Raw genomic sequence first — 22330 nt, forward strand, 5'->3', positions numbered from 1 at the left:
AGGGGTGCTTTCTGAATTATTGTTGCCTTGCTGTCAGTTTGAGCCAGTCTAGTCATTCATTCTCCTCTACTCTCTCTCATTTCACCCACAGAACTGCCACTCACTGGATGTGCTTGATTTATCGCACCATTCTCTGTAAACATTAGAGACTGTTGTTCAAAGTCCAAAGTACATTTCTTATCAAAGTATGTATACTGTATACAGCCTTGAGATTTGTCTCCTTACGGGCAGCCACTGAACAAAGAAACCCAATAGAACCTGATTAAAAAAGAAACCCACACCAGCAAAACCACTGAACGCTGTGAAAGTGGAACAAGTTGCTCAAACAATCAAGAAGTAAACAAATAACACACAGAACGTTAACTACAGAGTCCCAGAAAGTGAGTCTGCAGCCTTGGAACCAGTTCAACACTGAGATGCATGAATCTAGTCCAGGAGCCTGACAGCTGCAAGCCATAGTCACGGAATCAGTTCAGTGTGTGGCAAACGCTGATGGTTGCAGTCAGTTCACCGCTGAGGTGTCTTGATCAAATCACACAAATAGTAAAAGAAAGTTAAAATAACATGGCACATGAACTGCAGAGTCCCCAAAAATGAGTCCACAGCTGTGGAGCACTGAGCTGAGTGAAACCCGTCCAGTAGCCCGATGGCTGCAGGGCAACAACTGCTCCTGAACCTGATGGCATGAGACCCAAGACTCCTGCACCACCCACCCGACAGCAGTAGCAAGAAGAGAGGGAGACTGGTCAAACACAGGCAGATGGCACTGAACAACTGTTCATTATCTACTTTCATCCTCCACTATTTAAGTCTTGCTCCACGCTCTAAATGGCGCAAAGTAATGGAGCTAAACACAGGTTCATGTTCTGCCATCAAGCATTGGTACAGCGTCCACTCCCAGTGATGGTGGCGTCCATCGTACCTCCGTTCCTGAGCGTCTAGTTTGCTGAATCCCCCAAGAGATCGCAAAAGTGCCAGATCACTTAGTGAGCTCAAAAGTACATCCTTCAAACGGAAACCACAGACTGCAGTTCAGAAGTACAGCTGGAAGATGAAGAGTATCTAGTAGTTTTGCAAGCTGTCTGCAACACATCGCCGTGGGTCACGGACACCATATTGCATATCATGTGCATGAAAATCCTAGAAGATCAGCAGCTTCTGAGATCAAACCATCCCATGTAGCACCAACAATCATTCCATGGTCAAAGTCACACTTCTTCCCCATTTTAATGTTTGGTCTGAACAACAATGGAATTCCTTGACAATGTTTGCATGCTTTTATGCATTGAGTTGCTGCCACATGATTGGTTAATTAGATATTTGAATTAACAAGCAGGTGTACCTAATAAAGTGGCCAATGAGTGTATGTTCGAATGTAGACCCTACACACTGGGGGAGATATAGCTTCATACAATAAGCAACTCATGTTTCAAAGTTGTTCCTGGAAAGCTTAAACATAGTTCAGACATTTCTACGGTTCCTTTACTCCATAATTAACCTGGAGAGGGTGGAGATAATGCCACATTCTGTAGGCACAAATGGCAAAAGAAGCCAATCCTTGGAGATCATGAGCTTGAACATAATAGACGACTAGCATTGACCAAATATTATAAATTGGCCACAGAATTACAAAGAATAGCTAATTAATTTGAGCTTAATTACTACATTTAAATTGGTAAATTGTTTTATTTTTGTCACACGCAGTTAAAAAAAAATGTTTTTCACACCGATTACTTCATCACATCAAAACATCGAGGAAGCACAAGGGAAAACAATTACAGATTGCTGAATATAGTGTTACAGTTACCGTGAAAATACAATTCAGCCAGGCAATAAGTTGCAAGATCATAACGAGGTAGATTGTGAGGTCAAGAGTCCATTTTGTCATACTAAGGGACCAATCAATAATCTTATAATATTGCAAAACATAAACACAAGAGATTCTGCAGATTCCGGAAATCCAGAGTAACAAACCTCCAGACCATGGCATAAAGGTTGATTTGTCTGACTTCTGGTAATTTCTCCCCACCTTCTCACTTTTTCCATTCTCCATTGTGGCTCCCTTCTTACCCCCTTCTTTTCTCTTCACCTACCTATCAGCTCCCTCTGGTACCCCTCCTCCTTCCCTTTCTACCATGGCCCTATCAGATTCCCTCTTCTTCAACTCTGTTCTATTTCCACCTATCGCCTCTCAACTGCTCACTTCATCTCCCCTCCCCCAGCCACCTACCTTCCGCATCACCTGGTCTCACTTGTACTCCTACACCCCTTCCCCCAGTTTCTTATTCTGACTTTTCCCCCCTTCCTTTCCAGTACAGGTGAAGGGTTCCGGCCTGAAACGTTGACTGTTTATTTCCCTCCATAGATGCTGCCTGACCTGTTGAGTTCCTCCAGCAATATGTGTGTGTTGCATATAACGTAGTCTGTAGCTGGAACTTTACAGGGCTATATTACTCTGAATGAACAAGAAACAGTTAGCTTGGCTATGATTATTCCAACATTGGATCGTTAGATAAGCATTACCCTGAAATTCATCTCCGCTTAACTGTACTGCATTCTGCATAGCAGTTAACACAGTTCCTTTACAGCACCTGTGATAGATACGATAGTAAAGATATAACTATACTATTGATATAATTATAAAGAGATCATGACCATCTAGGCCAAGCTCTCCTCTCATTACCACCATCAGACAGGAGTTGGAGGCATCTTAGGTCCCACACCACCAGGTTCAGAAACAGTTATTACCATTTGGGCTCCTGAACTGGCTTCATTCACCTCGACTCTGAATTGAGTATACAACCTATAGACTCACTTTCCAACTCACATTCTCAGTATTATTTATTTATTTATGTATTTATCTATCTGTCTATCTACTGTATTTATTTAATTTTATTTGCACAATTTGTCTTCTTGGCACATTGGTTGTTTGTCAGTCTTTGTTTCTATAGCTTTTCATAAATTCTACTATATTTATTTACTTTCCTGCAAATGCCGGCAAGAAAATGAATCTCAAGATAGTGCATGGTGACATATAGGTACTTTGATAATAAGTTTACTTTGACTTTGATTTTGACTAGATGTAACAACGTGTTATTCTCTGCTTCATCAAATCAGTCCAATCAATATTTTAAGATTGTCTATCTTGTCCAACAATATGCTGTCAAAGTTAGAAAAAGTTGTTTTTACTTCTTTTTATCCTGGAATTTTTGAATGCTGGCAAATCACTCCGTTGTGAACCATGAGTATTTTTTCTTGTCCTGTGCTGATCTTTATTGCTGCCATGGAAGATTATACTGTGTGGACAGTGGAGAGGATTCTAGGATGTACTCCATGCTTCCCTGGGATAAAGCACCATCACCACACTGATTCCTGTGAAGATCTGATCTGTGACTGTTCAAAGTGGACAAGGAGCCGCTGGAAAGATGTTGAGAAACGTAAGACCATGCAATGGGAACACACAGCAATATAGTCAGGTATGAGCTCTGAGCCACGGAAGGGCTGTTGGATATTCTGAGATTGGACTGTACTTTATATTGGTCTCCTTCAGGTTTTCAGCATTTTCTTTCTTGTGGCTGATTGGTGGGTGGATGATTAGTTCTGTGTGTGTGAGTTGGAGTGGGAGGGGGTTTTGGTGCTACTGTTGCTGTTCTTTTTTCTGAGAGAGAGGTTTTGGGATTGTGATTGTCTGTTTTTTTTCTCCTGTGGGCGAGGAATTGGGGATTTGTTGCTATTTTTGTTGTTTTTTCTTCCGATGGGGAGGGATGGGGGATTCTGTGGTCTGCAAGTTTTGTTTCTTTTTCTTTTTTTGGGTGTATTTCCTGGCTATCTGAAGAAAGCAAAAATCAGACTTGTATTGTACATGCATACTTTGATAATAAAATTAACTTTTGAACCTTTGAAACTTTGATTATTTCAAAAATTAGGATTGATTGGCGCGTGGTTCAGCTACTCCCCTTAAACTCGCTGACATTGTGTGAACGGAGACTAAAAATAGACAACAATTTTGTAATTTAACATTTTCAATATGCTGTAAGTGAACACGTAGAGATGTTTTAAATGTTTCGGTTTAGGGACAGCAGTACAGTGTAGGGGGTGACATCATCACATAGGGAAAGGAACGGCAGCATAGCAGTTAACACAGTTCCTTTATAGCACCTGTGATCACTGATCAGAGTTCAATTCCTGCCACTATCTGTAAAGAGTATGTACATTCTCCCCATGACTGTGTGGGTTTTCTCCGGGCGTTCCAATTTCCTCCCAGATATGGGTTAGGGTTAGTAAGTTGTGGGCATGCTAGTCTGGTGCTGGAAGCATGGCAACACTTGTGGGATCCCCTGGTGCATCCTCGGACTGTGTTAGTTGCTGACACAAAAGGGTACATTTCATTATATGTTTTGTTGTACATGTGATAAATAAAGCTAATCTTCTTTTAGAGGTATTTATACTGAAGGGAATGGAGGGATAGGGATCATGCGAAGGCAGATGGGATTAGTTTCATCTGGCGTCCTTGTGAGCTAAAGGGCCTGTTCTGTATTATGTACTGTTCTGTATTCCATGTTCAGCCAAACTAGGGGCCGTGAGCAGAGGAAGATCTGAGCTTTATGCATGCTGGACAGTGAGAAGAAAAATCAGATGTTCATACATGTTCAAACCAAAAGAACGGATTTTATTTCCTCAAAGGTCAGATACAAATATGGTTACCAACAAGATTAATGATCATGCTTCTAAGTATGGGAGAGTGCAACAACTGTGGGTGATCCAACGTGAAATGCCACACAATTTGTTCCATTGGCTCAGATAAGCAGTAGTGGTCCAGGAGCACCAAATGAAAAGAACAGCTAATGCTGCTATTTGTCCTAGCCAGTGAACATTCCTCTCTTAACAAAACAAAAAATAAATTTGCTGCCTAATTATTTAATATCTCGTTTATCAGATGAAATATGAAAATAAGGAAGAGGGGAATAAGACAGGAGAATATACATTCTCTCTCACACCTAGCTTTGACTTGTAGTCTATTCAATGGCACAATATTCATGCTGAACTTCCCATCTCATTCATGTGTGCAATATAATTTAGTACTGGCTCAATTTTAAACTTATAAAGCACACTTCCAGTTTGTCAGATACCTTAACTGCATCTATATTGGCAGTGTGGAAGAACAGAGGGATCCACATCCATAGATTCCTCAAAGTTGCTGCACAATTTGATAGGGAGTTTAAAAAGGTATTGACCTTTGTTAGTTGGGGATTTAGTTCAAGATCTGCCCCCTAAAGTTCCAGCTCTATAACATTCTGGTTAGCCAGCACCGAGGTTATTGTGTTCATTTCTCATTGTAGGAAGTATGTGGAAGTTTTAGAGAGGGTGTAGAGGAGATTGACCGGAATGTTGTCTGGATTAGAGAGCACGTCTTACAAGGATAGGTTGAGTGAATAAGGGTGTTTCTCTTTGGAGTGAAGTAAGTTAAGAGGTGACGTGATAGAAATATATAAAATGATTAAAAAGCATAGAGGAGACAGCCAGGGTACTTCTCCTCGCACAGAAATGGTTTACATGAGGGGGCATAATTTTAAGGTGATTGGAGGAAAGTATAGGGGGGATGTCAGAAGTAGGCTTTTTACACAGAGAATGATGGCTGTGTGGAGTGCATTGCTATGGTTGATATAGACTTGGATACATTAAGGACATTACGGATGAAAAAAATTATGGACAGCTATGTGGGAGGGAAGGGTTAGATTGATCTTAGAAACAGGTTAAAAGGTTGGCACCATGGCTGAAGGGCCCGTACTATTTTATGTTCTATGTTCTATAACACTCCTGAATGAACGCTTGAAGAGCCATAACCCTAACCTTAGCATTGCAATGCCATGTAGGGAGCTAGGAATTGAAAACAACCAGGCTGGCTCCATTTTTTGCCTGCGACAGACATGATATATTTGGCTATAGTCATAGATTCATATAAAATAGAAACAGGCCCTTCCACACCAACCAAGACTTCTATCTGAGCTTGCCTCATTTGCCCATATCCTTCTAAACCTCTCCTATCCATGTACCTCTTCAAGTACCATTTAAATATTGTTGATTATACATGCGTGAACAATTTCCTCTGAGAGCCCCTTCGATATATTGTACGTACCATGCTCTGGGGGTAAAAGCTGTCTCTCAAGTACCTATGAAATCTCTCTATCAATTCCGTGAGACCAAACGTGGATTCTATTCCAATTTAAGGTATCCACACCTAGATTATCACTTAGATGTTTAGATACCTGTACGCCCTTAGAATTCTTTTCACAGGGTTAGTTGAACAGTGCCTAGCATTGGACAGTGAGGGTTCCATTTGCTCAATTTACACTCCGTCTCCAATGGCACTTGTTATTTCTACTTGTTCGAATTGCCAGCCAAATTGAAGTTATATTGCTCTACCGCAGTGCTTTTTAATGTCTTTTTGAAAAAGATGCACAATGCTGAGCACAGGTTTGAAGCGATTTGCTGCAGGGGTTTATATTTAGCAAACCAGCGCGCCTACCTATCCAATTAGCAACTGAACAGATTCTTCTCTCTCCTCGCATCTGTTATATTACGGATATTAGATAACAGAAGAGAGCAAGGAACTGGTGGCATTTTAACCAGTCACAGATACAGCCTCTCAAACAAGAATGTTAATGGGAGAAATCAGATGCATTATCTTAATTTGGAAAGAAAGTGGTGTTTCAAAAGCCACCTAATGCTTTATTATTAGGGGGCGTTTATGAGTGTGAAGGATTTTTTTTAGTGCCAGTTTCAATGCAGCTTGAGCATACAGTGTGGCAGTATCCAGAATCTCGTTGCTTTAAAGAAAGACAACTTCACAGAGAATGAATCAACAGAGTGACTCAGACTGTGTTGACATATTCCACCTCTGAGAACTCGGAGACTGGCATAAGCTTATGAGGGTGTGATGGTTGCTAGGAGGCAGGTGACGTTCTGAGGCCATGTGCAGTTGGAATTGGAAGTGGAATTCGTTTATTATTGTTACGTGTATCGAGATACAGTGAAAACCTTGTCTTACATACTGTTCAAAAGATCAGATCATTACACAGTGCAATGAGGTAGAACAAGATAAAACAATAACAATGCATAATAAAGTGTAACAGCAATAGAGAAAGTACAGTGCAGGTAAACAATAAGATAATAATGAGTTAGATTGTGAAGTCAAGAGTCCATCTTATTATATTTGGGAACCATTTAGTAGTCCTTTAGTAGGGATAGATGCTGTCCTAGTGCAAAGAGCAACATCCAATGAATTGATAAGTTAAATACAAATTACAAAGCCTAGCACATTGCCCTAAATCAAGGGTTACTACTCTTTTTTTTATGCCATGGATCCTTACTATGAACTTAAGTGTCCATGGACTTCAGGTTGGGAACCCTTCCTAGCTTAAAATGAACAAGTGCGGAAACCACCAGAAAAGTTCATCCCAAAGATCCTTCCTGGGATTTGATGTTGAATAGATCCCAACCATTCTCTGGGTACAGATGCTTCTCCTGAAATGGACTTAATAGTGACTGTCAGATATTGATGAAATGATGTAGTTAGCGATACCAATAAATGTTGGGGAATATATGCTGAGATATAGTGATGCAGAGTCCATTATTAAGGATCTCCAGCACACAGGGCATGTCCTTTTCTCACTGTTACCATCAGGTAGGAGGTACAGAAGCCTGAAGGCACACACTCAGTGATTCAGGAACAGCTTCTTCCCCTCTTCCATCAGATTCATAAATGGACATTGAATCTTTGGACACTACCACACTTTTTTTAATGTACATTATTTCTGTTTTTGCACTTTTTATAATCTATTCAATATACGCATACCGTAATTGATTTACTTATTTGTTATCTTTTTGCTCTGCAAGATTATGTATTGCATTGAACTGTTGCTGCTAAGTTATCAGATTTCACATCATATTAAAGGATAATAAACCTGATTCTGATACAAAGTGAGGAGGCAGATGGATCTCGGAAAACATCTCTGCAAATCCCTGAAGGTAGCAGGACAAGTGGATTAGATGGAGAAGAAGGGATATGGATACGTGCCTTTGTTGGTTGAGGTGCAGGTATAAAAAGCAAGAGCAGAGCCATTGGATTGGAACACACATAGTCTTTATTAAACTAGATGGTGGTGAATCTGTGGAATTCATTGCCAGAGATGGCCGTGGAGGAATATTTAAAGCAGAGATTGATAGGTTCTTGAATAGTAAAGGTGTCAAAGGTCATGGGGAAAAGGCAGGAGAATGGGCTTGAGAGGGAAAACAAATCAGTCATGATGGAAAGCAGAGCAGACTCAATGGGCCAAGTGGATGTCTGCTCCAATGTCTCATGGTCTAATCATCTTATAAACCAAAGCTTGAGCACTGTGTACCCTGAAAAGGATGTGCTGGCACTAGAAATTAGTGCAATGTGCTTCTTGCTAAGTCTGATGGGAAACCCTAGAGGAGGAGCCAAAAGAGAAACTGTTGAAGGTAATCACAAGTTCAATCAGGTGGAAAAGGATGTTGGTGGAATGCTTTTGCGTTTATGTTCCTGAAAGTAACAGTATACCCCAAGGACTTCCTAATGAGGAACAGAAATGTACAGAGACTGGACATCCTTGGTGAAAATGAGATGGTGGAGCCAAGGAATGGAAGATTGTTGAAGAGGTGGAGAGCTTGTGAGGTATCCCAGATGTAGGTGGGAAGAGAATGGACCTGGGGGTCGGGGGGTTGGGCAGGGTATGGTGGTAGGTGGGGTTACAAGATGGAAAAGAATTACAAAGGGATAGGTTCAGTGGGGCAGCAGCAGGCAGAAACAATGGACCAGGATAGTCTTACTTGTGAATTGTGGGAAGCAGGTAGAAACGGACAGTGCAGGGTCGATGAGAGACTGTTCAGTCTAGGGCTGTGTTTTTCAGATAGTCTCTGTGTCGCTTTGTCACAGTTATACAAATTCACTGTTATAACTCCAGCTCACTGTCAGAGTTCACACTAACAGCATTAACTCTGACATCAGGCAACAGCTGAAATTCTTTAGTGTTTTGGAAACTATGTCCACTGACGTGGCAATTTCACATACATGCTCATATGCTAAATCTTGAGAATTTAATAATTCAGTGTGAATGTGCTTACTTGATAAACTGCACAGAAGTGTATCCCAGCACTTGGTTCAGAAAGATGCCAAAATTACACCTCTGAGGCAGATCTTTTCAATGCCACTACATACCGATTTATGGTTTCGGATGACTATTGGCTTCTGGTCCTAAATGTGGAACTTCCTACGTTAGCATTCATTTCAAGAGGACTAGAATATAAAAGCAAGGATGTAATGCTGGGGCTTTATAAGGCATTGGACCAACCACACTTGGAGTATCATCAACAGTAATGGGCCCGTTGGTCTAAAAAAGCCTGTGCTAGTATTGGAGAGGGACCAGAGGAAGTTTATGAGAAAGATCCCTTGATTTAAAGGATTAACGTACATATGAGGAGTATCTGATAGGTCCAGGCCTGAACTGGCTGGAGTTTAGAAGAATGAGAGGGGATATAATTGAAACATCAAATATTAAAAGGCCTAGATAGAGCAGACATGGAGAAGATGCTTCATACAGTGGGAGAGTATAAGACCAGAGTACAAGTATGTCTCTTTATAACAGAGATGAAGAGGAATTTATTTAGTCAGAGGGTGGTGAATCTGTGGAATTCTATGGCAAAAGGTGGCTGTGGAGGCCAAGTCATTGGGTATATTTAAAGCAGAGGTTGATAGGATCTTGTTTAGTAGAGGCAACAAAGGTTATGGACTGCAGGCAGGGGAACGGGGTTGAGAGGAAAAATAAATCAGTGATTATGGAATGGTGGAGCAGCATTAAGTGGCTTAATTCTGCCCTGAGTCTTATGGTCGTCCTATGAACTCAGAAGTGTTGTGTTAGGATGGTTCCCCCATCATTCCATTACTTCATTGTCTTGTGTGGTGCCTGATGGTCTATCAAAACCTCATATCTGTCAGGAGGAAGGCTTTCTTTGAATTGGCACATTTTTATCCTCAGCCACAGTTACAACCAATTTCCATCTGTTCTACATAAGGACACTTCATCATCACAAATGCTAAGGCTCCCAATTTAACCAGCTGGTTTTGAAACATCGATGATGCATCATTGCACTTCAATGAGTAGAAGCTTTCCAATTAAACATCAACACATTTTAATTATTTTGTGCAGGAGTCTCTGGAAACTTTGATCACTTTGCTCGGAAGTGGACTTTGTTTTATATCTGTTCTGATGGTGTTCTTTTTAGTAAACATATTGTGCGTAATTTACACTCAGAGGCCACTGTGAGAACAGCTGAGAGGGTCATAGGGGTCTCCCTACCATCCACTGAGGATATTTATCAGGAGCACTGTGTACAGAGGGCCCTTAATATTGTTAAGAATCCCACCCATCCATCCAGCATCCTCTTTGACTTTCTACCATCAGGCAGGAGACTACGATGCATAAAACCAAGAATGGTCAGGATGAGAAACAATTTCTTCCCTAACGCCCTTAGGCTTCTGAACACCCTGCCGCACTGCATTCGAAGTGTCACCAGTTAATCTGTTCTGTACCTTACAATATTTAATATTAATGCTCTTTAGTTTGTTATTTATGTGTGATTCATCTGTAGATTTTATCCTTACCTTCATAAGTTATCATGTGTTTTGTGTGTTATGTGTACTACCGTGCTCTATACCCTGGTTCGAAGAAATGCTGTCACGTTTCTATATACATTATATGGTTATATGCATTATATACATGTATATAGTTAAATGACAATAAACTTGACTAGACTTAAATTGACTTGACTTTATTAGTTATCTCCTGCACCTAATATAGTGACCACTGAGTGTATGTTCATGGTCTTCTGCTTCTGCAGCCTATCCACTTCAAGTCTCAACATATTGTGCAATCAAAGGTACTCTTCTGCACACCATTCTTGTAACACGTGGTTATTTGAGTTACTGTTGCCTTCCTGTCAGCTTGAACCAGTCTGGACATTCTCCTCTGACCTCTCTCATTAACAAGCCATTTTCACCACAAAGCTGCCACTCACTGGATTGTTTTTTTTGTTTTTTACACCATTCTCTGTAAACTCTAGAGACTCCCATGTGTAAAAATCCCAGTCTGAGTATCTCAGCAGTTTCTGAGATACTCAAACCACCCCATCTGGCATCAGCAATCATTCCATGGTCAAAATCTTCCCCATTTTTTCCCCATTCTGATATATAGTCTGAACAACAACTGAACCTCTTGACCATGTCTGCGTACTGTTATGCTTTGAGTTGCTGCCACTTGATTAGATACAGATTTGCATTCATGTGCAGGTGTACTGGTGTACCTAATAAAGTGGCCACTGAGTGTATATTTCTTTTGTATTCCGTTTTCTTGTGAATACTGTGAGTCAAATACCATGTGGCTGTGGTGCTGCAGCAAGTTTTTCTTTGTACCTGTGCATATAACAATAAACTCAATATTGACTTTGACTTTGGACTCAATTACCATAACTTCAAATGTGTATGTCATAGTTACTGTGACTAATACTCACTCTACCATTGTGAATATACAGTCACCCAGTGTTTCTGATGATATTTTGAATTCACTTTGGTTACATTCAAGTTTTTCCTGTCTCATCCTATTGTCATATAACGTATGTGCCATGTGGGTTTTTTGCCTCCTATGGAGTAAGATAGAGTGTGTGCAAAATGAGGTACAAATGCATCACACATTTTCTATAAGTGTGTGAGCTCTGGTAAGAGAGACCTATTTATCCTAGGATCTTCTCGGAGTCGAATGAATACATAAAGGTAAACATGTGTTTAATGAGGCCACACTTAGGCTGGAGGAACAACACCTTATATTCTGTTTGGGTAGCCTCCAACCTGATGGATTTCTCAAACCTCCAGTAATGCCCCCAACACCGCTCCCCCCCCCCCATTACCCATTACCCATCCCCTTTTCCGTCTTGCATCTCGTTTCCTTGCATGCCCATTGCCTCCGTCTGGTGCTCCTTCCCCCTTTCTCTTTCTTCCAATCAACTTCCCAGCTCTTTACTTCATCCCTCCCCCTCCAGGTTTCACCTATCACGTGGTGGATCTCTCTCCCCTACCCCATCTTTTAAATCTACTCCTCAGCTTTTTTTCTCCCGGGGTTTCGGCCCAAAATGTTGACTATACCTTTTACCGTAGATGCTGCCTGGTCTGCTGAGTTCCTCCAACATTTTGTGTGTGTTGCATGTGATTAAGTGTGTGATGCAGTGATGACACATTTATTTGTGTTTACAACAGCTGGCAAGTACACAAAAATAAACTGACCTGTATAATTCTAACCCTACCTCAGCAACAAACCATGACAGATTCCTCCTGCACTCCCGTTGATTTTGTCTCTATGGTATTTGTTTCACTAATGCTTTAAAGATTAGCTTTATTTGTTAGATGTACACTGAAACATACAGCGAAGTGTGTCATTTGTGTCAAAATCAAATCAGGGAGGATTGTGCTGGGTCGCCTGCAAGTGTCACCACGTTTCTGGCACTGACATAGCATGCTCACATTTCACTAATCCTAACTGGTGCATCTTTGGAATATTGGAAGGAAAAGAGCAACCAGAGGAAAACCGCGAGGTCATGAGCAGAATGTACGAACTCCTGACAAACAACAGCAGGAATTGAACTCCAATCTTACAGCTAGCGCTGTAATAGCATTACGATATCTGGTATGCTACTGTGCTGCACTTTGGTCATTTTTCTATCCTCACTATCTTGTATAATTTCGTTATGTTTACCTTTTTCTTGTAAATGCTGCTTATATGCATGTGATGCTGCTCCAGCTAAGTATTTCATTGCACCTGTGTATATGACAACAAACTTGACTTTGACCCGAATGGATGTTCTGTGTGTTGTCCGAAACACTGTGCTTGTTTTGCTGCTGTAAGAAAGTTTCTGATTGTACTTGTACCTCCCCATACTTATGCCTATGACAATAAACTCAACTGGGTTCTTTCTGTCCCATACATTTCTAAGATTTGTTGATCACACCGGGTTTGAAACTCCGGCATCTGTAAAATATGGGGTAGAAATTCACCCTCAGACATTTGTGCTAAATGAGCAATACCACACATCTGCATTGCATTCTACAAGATGACCAAAGGATTCTAATTCTGTAATTAGAGTAGAGAAAGGTGCACTTTGATGTACCTGGATCCTGCTGGTCTTCCAGCGCAAGGACACAAATGTAAAGAAAGCTGAGGGTCAGGTTTGAAGAGTTTCCTGATTCTTTCCTCTGCTGAATCAACAGCAATGGTCAGACCAATAACTCACCTCCACCTCTGCTAGGTCACACAGTGAAAGGCCAATAGCTGGCACCTTCCTGCCCTGTCAAAGTTCAAAGTTCAAAGTAAATTTATTTTAAAGGCACACATACAGTAGTTACCTTATACTACCTTGAGATTCATTTTCTTGCAGGCATATACAGGAAAATAAAGAAATACAATGGAATTTCTGTAAAACTATACATAAGCAATGAATGTGCAAAAGTAAACAAACTGTGCAAATAAAAAAAATGAGAACGAGTTGTTGAGTCTTTGAGAGTGAGTCTGCAGTAGTTCAGGGTTGAGGTGAGTGAAACTATCCATGCAGGTTCAGGAACCTGATGGTTAAAAGGTAATAACTGTTCCTAAATGTGGTGGTGTGGGACCATAAGCTCCTGTTCTTTCATCCCAGTGGCAGCATCACATCAGCCATTAGAGAAGGGAAAATAAAACCACAGGTTCTAAATAATCTTGGACAGTTATGTCGTGGAATTGTTGATCTGCTCAAGACACCCAAAGGAGGAAATTAAAGTGTATTCCATCAGTGTTGTGCAACAACTTCTGGCATAGGAGCCCTAGTGTTTGGGGTCCTCATCCAGCCTGTTCATTTGTCATCACTGATATTGAAGATTGGAGCCTGAAGGTCGATCGGAAGTCCTGATGGCCTGGAACTTTGAGTCAACTGCGAGTCCATTGGGGAAGTCGAAGCCCAGTGTTTGAAAATTCATCATGAGTTCACTGCAGTCTGGAAACGGACTGGTCTGGGACTTGTAGAGCTGTGTGTGTGTGTGTGTGTGTGTGTGTGTGTGTGTGTGTGTGTGTGTGTGTGTGTGTGTGTGTGTGTGTGTGTGTGTGTGTATGTGCAGGAATGGGGCTTGTTTTGTTGATTGTTGTGTTCTGTATTGTTCTGCTGAGCAAAAATGCGTGGCAACACCCCGTGGGCTGTCCTCCCCCAGCACATCCTTAGTTTCTGTTTGTCATTGACACAAACACTGTATTTTTTTTGATGCACTATACATGTGATCAACAAATGTAAGATGTTAGATCCATTATATTATTAAGGTTGAAGTTTTGGGGTACTTGGAGGATCATGATAAATAGACCAAAGTCAGCATGGTTTCCTTATGGGGAAATCTTACCTGACAAATCTGGAATTTCTTGATGAAATAACAGGCAGGATTCAGAAAGGATAGTCAGTGGATGTTGCTTACTCAGATTTTCAGAAGGTCTCTGACAAGGTGCCACATTTGAGCCACACAGGATAAGAACTCATGGTATTACAGGAATTCTTCTGCCATTGATTCGAACAGTTGATGAAGACAAAAGTGCAGGAATCAATGTTAATATTGCTTAGAGACTGACTCAGGCTGACGTTTCTGGTAGGGCAGGTTCCATGTAATCCTGAACATTAACTAATTAACCTTCAGGGCTGATATCTATTTTTAATTGCTATTAAATAGCAGTTCAGTGATTTTTTTTTTAAATTCCAGACTGCCTTTTCCTTTCATACTCTGTGCAGTATAATATTTGATTTGTTGGCAGATTTAACTGTGTGATGAAGAGGGATTACAAGGTGTAGATGGATTTTAATGCTGATCCCTATAAGGTTATGCAACGTTGGAGCTGTGAACGTGTAACGTTGCATTAAAGAATGCAACCATTCAAAGATGAATAATAAAGGTTCAAAGGTTAGACAGATATTCCAAACTTGCATTCTCTAACTGACGACAAGAAAAGAAAATGTTTTTGATCTAAAAAAATGGTTTCTTTGAAAAGGCCATAATTCTTACAGAAACATCTGTATGATGCTAAACTAGGGCACATCATCAGTATGTTACCTGGGGTCATCAGGTGTTTCGGGTCTTTCAACATCATACACCCTCGCCCAGGCGACTCAACCGGGGTCGGGTCAGGAGGGCTAAAAGAAGGCATGAGGTTGCCTTGGCAGTCAAAGTGAAGGATAATCCAAAGAGCTTTTACAAGTATATTAAGAGCAAAAGGATTGTAAGGGATAAAATTGGTCCTCTTGAAGATCAGAGTGGTCGGCTTTGTGCGGAACCAAAGGAAATGGGGGAGATCTTAAATAGGTTTTTTGCGTCTGTATTTACTAAGGAAGCTGGCATGAAATCTATGGAATTGGGGGAATCAAGTAGTGAGACCATGGAAACTGTACAGATTGAAAAGGAGGAGGTGCTTGCTGTCTTGAGGAAAATTAAAGTGGATAAATCCCCGGGACCTGACAGAGTGTTCCCTCGGACCTTGAAGGAGACTAGTGTTGAAATTGCAGGGGCCCTGGCAGAAATATTTAAAATGTCGCTGTCTACGGGTGAAGTGCCGGAGGATTGGAGAGTGGCTCATGTTGTTCCATTGTTTAAAAAAGGATCAAAAAGTAATCCGGGAAATTATAGGCCGGTGAATTTAACGTCGGTAGTAGGTAAGTTATTGGAGGGAGTACTAAGAGACAGAATCTACAAGCATTTGGATAGACAGGGGCTTATTAGGGAGAGTCAACATGGCTTTGTGCGTGGTAGGTCATGTTTGACCAATCTGTTGGAGTTTTTCGAGGAGGTTACCAGGAAAGTGGATGAGGGGAAGGCAGTGGATATTGTCTACATGGACTTCAGTAAGGCCTTTGACAAGGTCCCGCATGGGAGGTTAGTTAGGAAAATTCAGTCGCTAGGTGTACATGGAGAGGTGGTAAATTGGATTAGACATTGGCTCGATGAAAGAAGCCAGAGAGTGGTGGTAGAGAATTGCTTCTCTGAGTGGAGGCCTGTGACTAGTGGTGTGCCACAGGGATCAGTGCTGGGTCCATTGTTATTTGTCATCTATATCAATGATCTGGATGATAATGTGGTAAATTGGATCAGCAAGTTTGCTGATGATACAAAGATTGGAGGTGCAGTAGACAGTGAGGAAGGTTTTCAGAGCCTGCAGAGGGACTTGGACCAGCTGGAAAAATGGGCTGAAAAATAGCAGATGGAGTTTAATACTGACAAGTGTGAGGTATTGCACGTTGGAAGGACAAACCAACGTAGAACATACAGGGTTAATGGTAAGGCACTGAGGAGTGCAGTGGAACAGAGGGATCTAGGAATACAGATACAAAATTCCCAAAAAGTGTTGTCACAGGTAGATAGGGTCGTAAAGAGAGCTTTTGGTACATTGGCCTTTATTAATCGAAGTATTGAGTATAAGAGCTGGAATGTTATGATGAGGTTGTATAAGGCATTGGTGAGGCGAAACCTGGAGTATTGTGTTCAGTTTTGGTCACCAAATTACAGGAAGGGTATAAATAAGGTTGAAAGAGTGCAGAGAAGGTTTACAAGGATGTTGCCGGGACTTGAGAAACTCAGTTACAGAGAAAGGTTGAATAGGTTAAGACTTTATTCCCTGGAGCGTAGAAGAATGAGGGGAGATTTGATAGAGGTATATAAAATTATGATGGGTATAGATAGAGTGAATGCAAGCAGGCTTTTTCCACTGAGGCAAGGGGAGAAAAAAACCAGAGGACATGGGTTAAGGGTGAGGGGGGAAAAGTTTAAAGGGAAAATTAGGGGGGGGCTTCTTCACACAGAGAGTGGTGGGAGTATGGAATGAGCTGCCAGATGAGGTGGTAAATGCGGGTTCTTTTTTAACATTTAAGAATAAATTGGACAGATACATAGATGGGAGGTGTATGGAGGGATATGGTCCGTGTGCGGGTCATTGGGACTAGGCAGAAAATGGTTCGGCACAGCCAAGAAGGGCCAAAGGGCCTGTTTCTGTGCTGTAGTTTCTATGGTTTCTATGGTTGATCAGAGCCCAGCCTGTGTCCTAGCAGCAACCCACGAATCTGCCCTCTTTATCCAGAGCCATCTTGATGCTTTCTCTGCTGCATCTGTGGTGGAAGAAATGGCTCTCCTCCTTCTCTTTCCCCTGATTCCAAGTGCAGTGTATACTTTGCAGAGCAACTGGCCTGCAAAGCCACAACACCTGACCTCCACGGGCCAACACTTTGCTCTCCAGCCTCTTCTTTGGCAGCTGTTCTTCAGATCTTCATACTTGCCTGTTTTCCGCTCATAGGCCTCCTCCATGCATTCTTCCCACAGCACGGTAAGCTCAAGCATAAGAACGTGCTTCAATGAGTCGGGCCACAACACAATGTCGGGCCGCAATGTTGTCTCTGTAATGTGGGGAGGAAACTGCAACTGTTTTTCCAGGTCTGCTTTTAACTTCCAGTCCTGCACAGTGAAGAGCAACCCGGTTGCTTTCTGGTGCTCTGATGGTCTTTCCCCCCCTTTCACAAAGCAGATGGTATTATTGACCGGACTTGTTTTCTGGCAGATGTTAAGGGTGCTGCAGGTTGTCTCAGTAATTGTCCGGAGGACCTGGTCATGCTGCCACTGATAACGGCCATTGGCAAGAGCTCTGGGGCAGCAGCTCAGAATATGCTCTAGTGTACCGGTCTTCTCACAGAGGGGGCAAGCTGGTCATTCTGCAAGGCCCCAGCAGTGCAGGTTAGATGGGCTAGGACAGCCTGGATAAGGAACTTGATGTGGTGTGGATTCACCTTCCAGAGATCGTTCCATGTGATCTTTCGCTCGATCACCTGCTCCCATTTGGTCCAGGCTCCTTGCAGTTTCATTGCCACAGCTCTGCTGGTCCTCTCCTCCTCCACAGCTGCCCTTACTTCATTCTGGACCAGTTCCCATCGCTCTTTTCCCTGTACTTTGTCAAAATGGGGGACTTCAAGGCTTCCAAGTCCAACTCTTTCCACAGTGACTGCCGCCACCAGCACTTTGTGGCGCAGTTTTGCCTCGTCTTCTCCCACCGCAGCTTCTGCTTTCCACTCTCTTCTGGTTCTCACCGCCACTCTCGCTCCGGAAACCTTTGGATCTGAAGATTCCCGGAACTGCAGCACCTCTCTTCTCGCAAGACCTTGAACTCCTCCTCGATGGATTTCAGGGGGAGCCTCAGTTTGCAGTTATTCCCGTACAGAGTGATGCTGCTGATGTTCCTTGGCAAACCCAGCCATCTTCGCAGGAACCGGCTGACTACCCTCCCTAATTCAGCAACAATGGAAATTGAAAACTCATAGAGAAGCAGCGGCCAGAGGATTCTTGGTAGAATACTGTGCTGGTAAATCCATGCCTTAAACCGCCCTGGAAGGCCAGTCCTGTCAACCTCTTGCAACCGTTGTTCAATCTCCCCACAGGTGTTTCTTATTGTCACCTTATCTCTGAGTGTTGCATCAAACATCTTCCCAAGACTTTTAACAGGGTTCTCTGTGATGGTAGGAATTGGAATGCCCTCAATAAAGAAACAAAATTTCTCCTGTACTCACCCTTTCTTCAGCACTACAGATCTTGATTTTGCAGGCTTAAAGGACATCCTTGCCCACCTCATCAACCTTTCTTGTCCCTTAAGAATTCACCTAGCACCAGGCATCAGATCATCCATAAAGGCTCGTTTTGGTGGTTGGCCGATCCCAGATCTTGATTTCGGGCCTCGACACTCTGGCTTTGCAGATTCTACCAGCATGTTCTTTGCCAGGGTGAAGAGGATGACTGAGATGGTGCAGCCTGTGATGATACCAATCTCCAGCCTACACCAGTCTGCACTAGTTATTGGCCCTGTTCAGATTCTCAGGTGGAACTCGTTGTAGTAGTCCATAAGGAGGCCTCTGATTCCTTCAGGAAAATGGTGCCTCCTCAGAGCGTCTTCAACAACCATGTGGGGGAATTGATCCATAGACATTGGCCACACCCAACCACAAAACCACCAATTCACTCTTATTCTCTCTGGTCTCTCTCAGGAGCTGTGTGATGACTCCAGTGTGCTCCAAGCAGCCTGGTATCCTTGGAACGCCACCCTTCTGGACAGAGGTGTTGATGTAATTGTTCCTCAGGAAGTACTCTGTTGGGCACTTTTCCACCACACTGAAGAAGATCTTCCCTTCAACACTCAGCAAGGATATTATCCTAAGCTGGCTGATGCTCTCGGAGTTCTCTTTGTTTGGAATCCACACTCCGTTTGCATACTTCCATTGCTTGGGCACGTTGCCTCTCTTCCAGACGAGCTTGAGGATTCTCCACAGCCGCCGGAGAAGCCGGGGGCAGTGTTTGTAGATGTTGTAGGTGGAGCCAGTTGGACCGTGAGCTGAGCCAGCTCTGGCTTTCTTGACTACTTGTTGAACCTCCTTGAAGAGAGGCTCTCGAAGGTCGAAAGCCTCTGTTGGTTCTGCGGGGGCGACGAGGGCATCACAGTCTCCCAATTCAACTTCTCTGTTCGGGTTACTGAAGGCACTTCGAAGATGGTGGTCCATCTGTTCCTTTGTGCAGGACAGCTTTCTGCTTCTCTTATGACCCAGCAGCTGTTTGGTGAACTGAAATGGGTTGCTGATAAATGCAGATCTTTTCTGTGCTCTTTCTGTCCTGCGCCTCCGATGTTGCTCCACTCTCCTCAGAGTTATGAGCCTTTTCCTCAGCATCACACGCAGTTCTTCCAGTGGTGCCCTTTCCTCATGGTTTGCCAATTTATGTTGTTGCTTGAGCGCCTTGAGTTCTTTCCAGATGTCGTGGATTTTGGTGGCTCTGTTGTTTTTAACATATGGCTGTTTGGTCCGCTTCACTTCCTCGGTACCAAATCTTTCTGCTCCCACAGTTATGATCACTGTTGTCATTATCTGCAATCTCCTCTCCACATTACATTTGGCCACTGCTTCCAACACTAGATCTACATCCTCATCAAATCTTTGCCACTCTGCTGTCAGGCAGACTTTGGGCCATCTGATCCGCACAGTCTGACATGTGATGTTGGGATGCACAGCTTGCACCACGTGGAGGCTCTGGGTACTGTGGGGCGCTTCCTGACCCTGCTCCTCCTCTGTCTCATCAGATTGGGAATCTGCACATTGTGGTGCTTTCTGTTGCTCTTTACACTTCATCCTTGGCCAATGGATTTTCAAGCCTCTCTGGTTCTTACAAATTTTGCCACAGATGCTCTGTATACTCATTGTTGTTTGTCCATTGCACTGGGTCGGTAGCCTTGTATCCGTCCAGCTAGGAAGCTCTTCCGCCCCTCCTCTCGGGCTTCCCTGGGGGTACCTTTCCATTCTTTGATCCGTAGCCTTCTTGGGTACTCCTTTACAGGAGCTGCGGTTAAGGCTGCTAACTCACCCCGCTCCAGTTTGCTGTCTTTCCAGGCTGTAATTAAATAGATTGTCTGTGGGTTTGTAAATACTCTCAGTGGCTACTTTATTAGGTACACCTGTATTCCTGCTCATTTATGCAAATATCTCATCAGCCAATCATGTGGCAGCAACTCAATGTCTAAAAGCATGCAGGCATGGTCAAGTGTTTCAGTGGTTGTTCAGACCAAACTTAAGAATGGGAAAAGAAAGTGGTCTAAGTGACTTTGAGGTGGAATGATTGTTGGTGCCAAACTGGGCGGTTTGTGTATCTTAGAACTTGCTAATCTTCTGGGATTTTCACACACAACTATCTCTAGTGTTTGCAGAGAATGGTGCAAAAATCATTCAGTGAGTGGTAATTCTGTGGGTTAAAATGTTGTGCTAATTGAGAGAGGTCAGAGGGTAATGGCCAGTCTGGCTCAAGCTGACAGGAAGGAGACAGTAACTTAAATAACTGTGTGTGTGTGTGTGTGTGTGTGTGTGTGTGCAGATTAGTATCTCTGAGTGCACAACACATTGAACCTTGAGGTGGGTAGGCTACAGCAAAAGTAGATCATTCTGGGTCCTCTCTTGCACCTAATAAAGCGGCCACTGAGTATGGCACAATAAACTGCTTTGGTCTCTTTCAGTTTTTATCCTGCTGTTAAAATCGAATTACATTAAATGCTGTCAGATTTTAACTTAATTTTAACAAATTAAGCATGGGTAATAGCTGATTCCTTGATACATGACTCAGGTACGGTGGAATAACAGATGTGGTGTTGCAACCAGACATAAAACAAAGCATGCTTGGAATCCTCGGCAGGTCATGCGGCATCGAATGAGAGAGACAATTCATATTCACTGCTCTGGTGTGCCTAATCTTACACTAATCTGCATTAAAAAGCTATCTGCCCTGTGCAATCTTTTGACATCAGATAATTAATACTGCTAATAAATCAGACTGGAGATTCTGCAGATGCTCGAAATTTTGAGCAACACACACAAAATGCTGAAGGAACTCATCAGGTTAGTCAGCATCTATGGAGGGAAATGAATAGTTGACATTTCAGGCTGAGACACTTGATCAGGACTGGTCGAATATCGACTGTATATTTCCCTTTATAGATGCTGCCTGACCAGCTGAGTTTCTGCAGCACTTTGTGGGTAGCTCAAAAAAATTGGGAAATGACCTTGCATCAGATAGAGGATCATTGATCTGAAACATTCATTCTGCTTCTCTCTCCACACATGTAGCATAGCAGCTAGCGAGACGCTATTACAGCTTGAGGCCTTGGAGTTTGAAGTTCAATTCCGACGTTACTGGTAAAGAATCTGTATGTCCTCCCCATAGAACGCATGGGCTTTCTGTGGGTGCTCTGGTTTCCCACCACAGTCCAAAGGAGTACCAGTTAGTAGATGAATTGATCATTGTAAATTGTCCAGTGATTAGGCTAGCGTTAAATAAGGAGATGCAAGGCAGCACAGCTCGAAGGACCAGAAGGGACTAATCCATGTTGTATTTTAATAAGTATAACATTAATAATCATGCTGCCTGACCTGCTGGGAATTTCCATCTTTCACTATTTTATCAAGAAAGAGTCTGTTCCCAGGAGTAGATGGCATGTGAACAAGGGGAAATAAGTGACTGAAACATAAGGGAGAGAGAGAGAAAAAAACTTCCTTATATGGAGGCCTTGGAAATGGAGACAGCCAAGGCTCTCGAGGGGCAATTTGATTGAAAGAGCAGAAATATGGGCCAAATAGGAAGTCCAGCATTCCCCGTTGCTTGTTCCAATCTTTGCAGTTCTAATCTTGTGATCTTTCCACC

The 22330-nt window shown here is 42.6% G+C and overlaps 1 pseudogene; it reads right to left on the reverse strand.

Moving 5' to 3' along the window:
* Positions 1–801: 801 nt before the first annotated feature.
* LOC140186990 (uncharacterized) lies at positions 802–20010 on the reverse strand (annotated as a pseudogene).
* Positions 20011–22330: the final 2320 nt, after the last annotated feature.

This window comes from Mobula birostris, chromosome 23 (assembly GCF_030028105.1).
Source record: "Mobula birostris isolate sMobBir1 chromosome 23, sMobBir1.hap1, whole genome shotgun sequence".
In the NCBI taxonomy this organism is placed as follows: Eukaryota; Metazoa; Chordata; class Chondrichthyes; order Myliobatiformes; family Myliobatidae; genus Mobula; species Mobula birostris.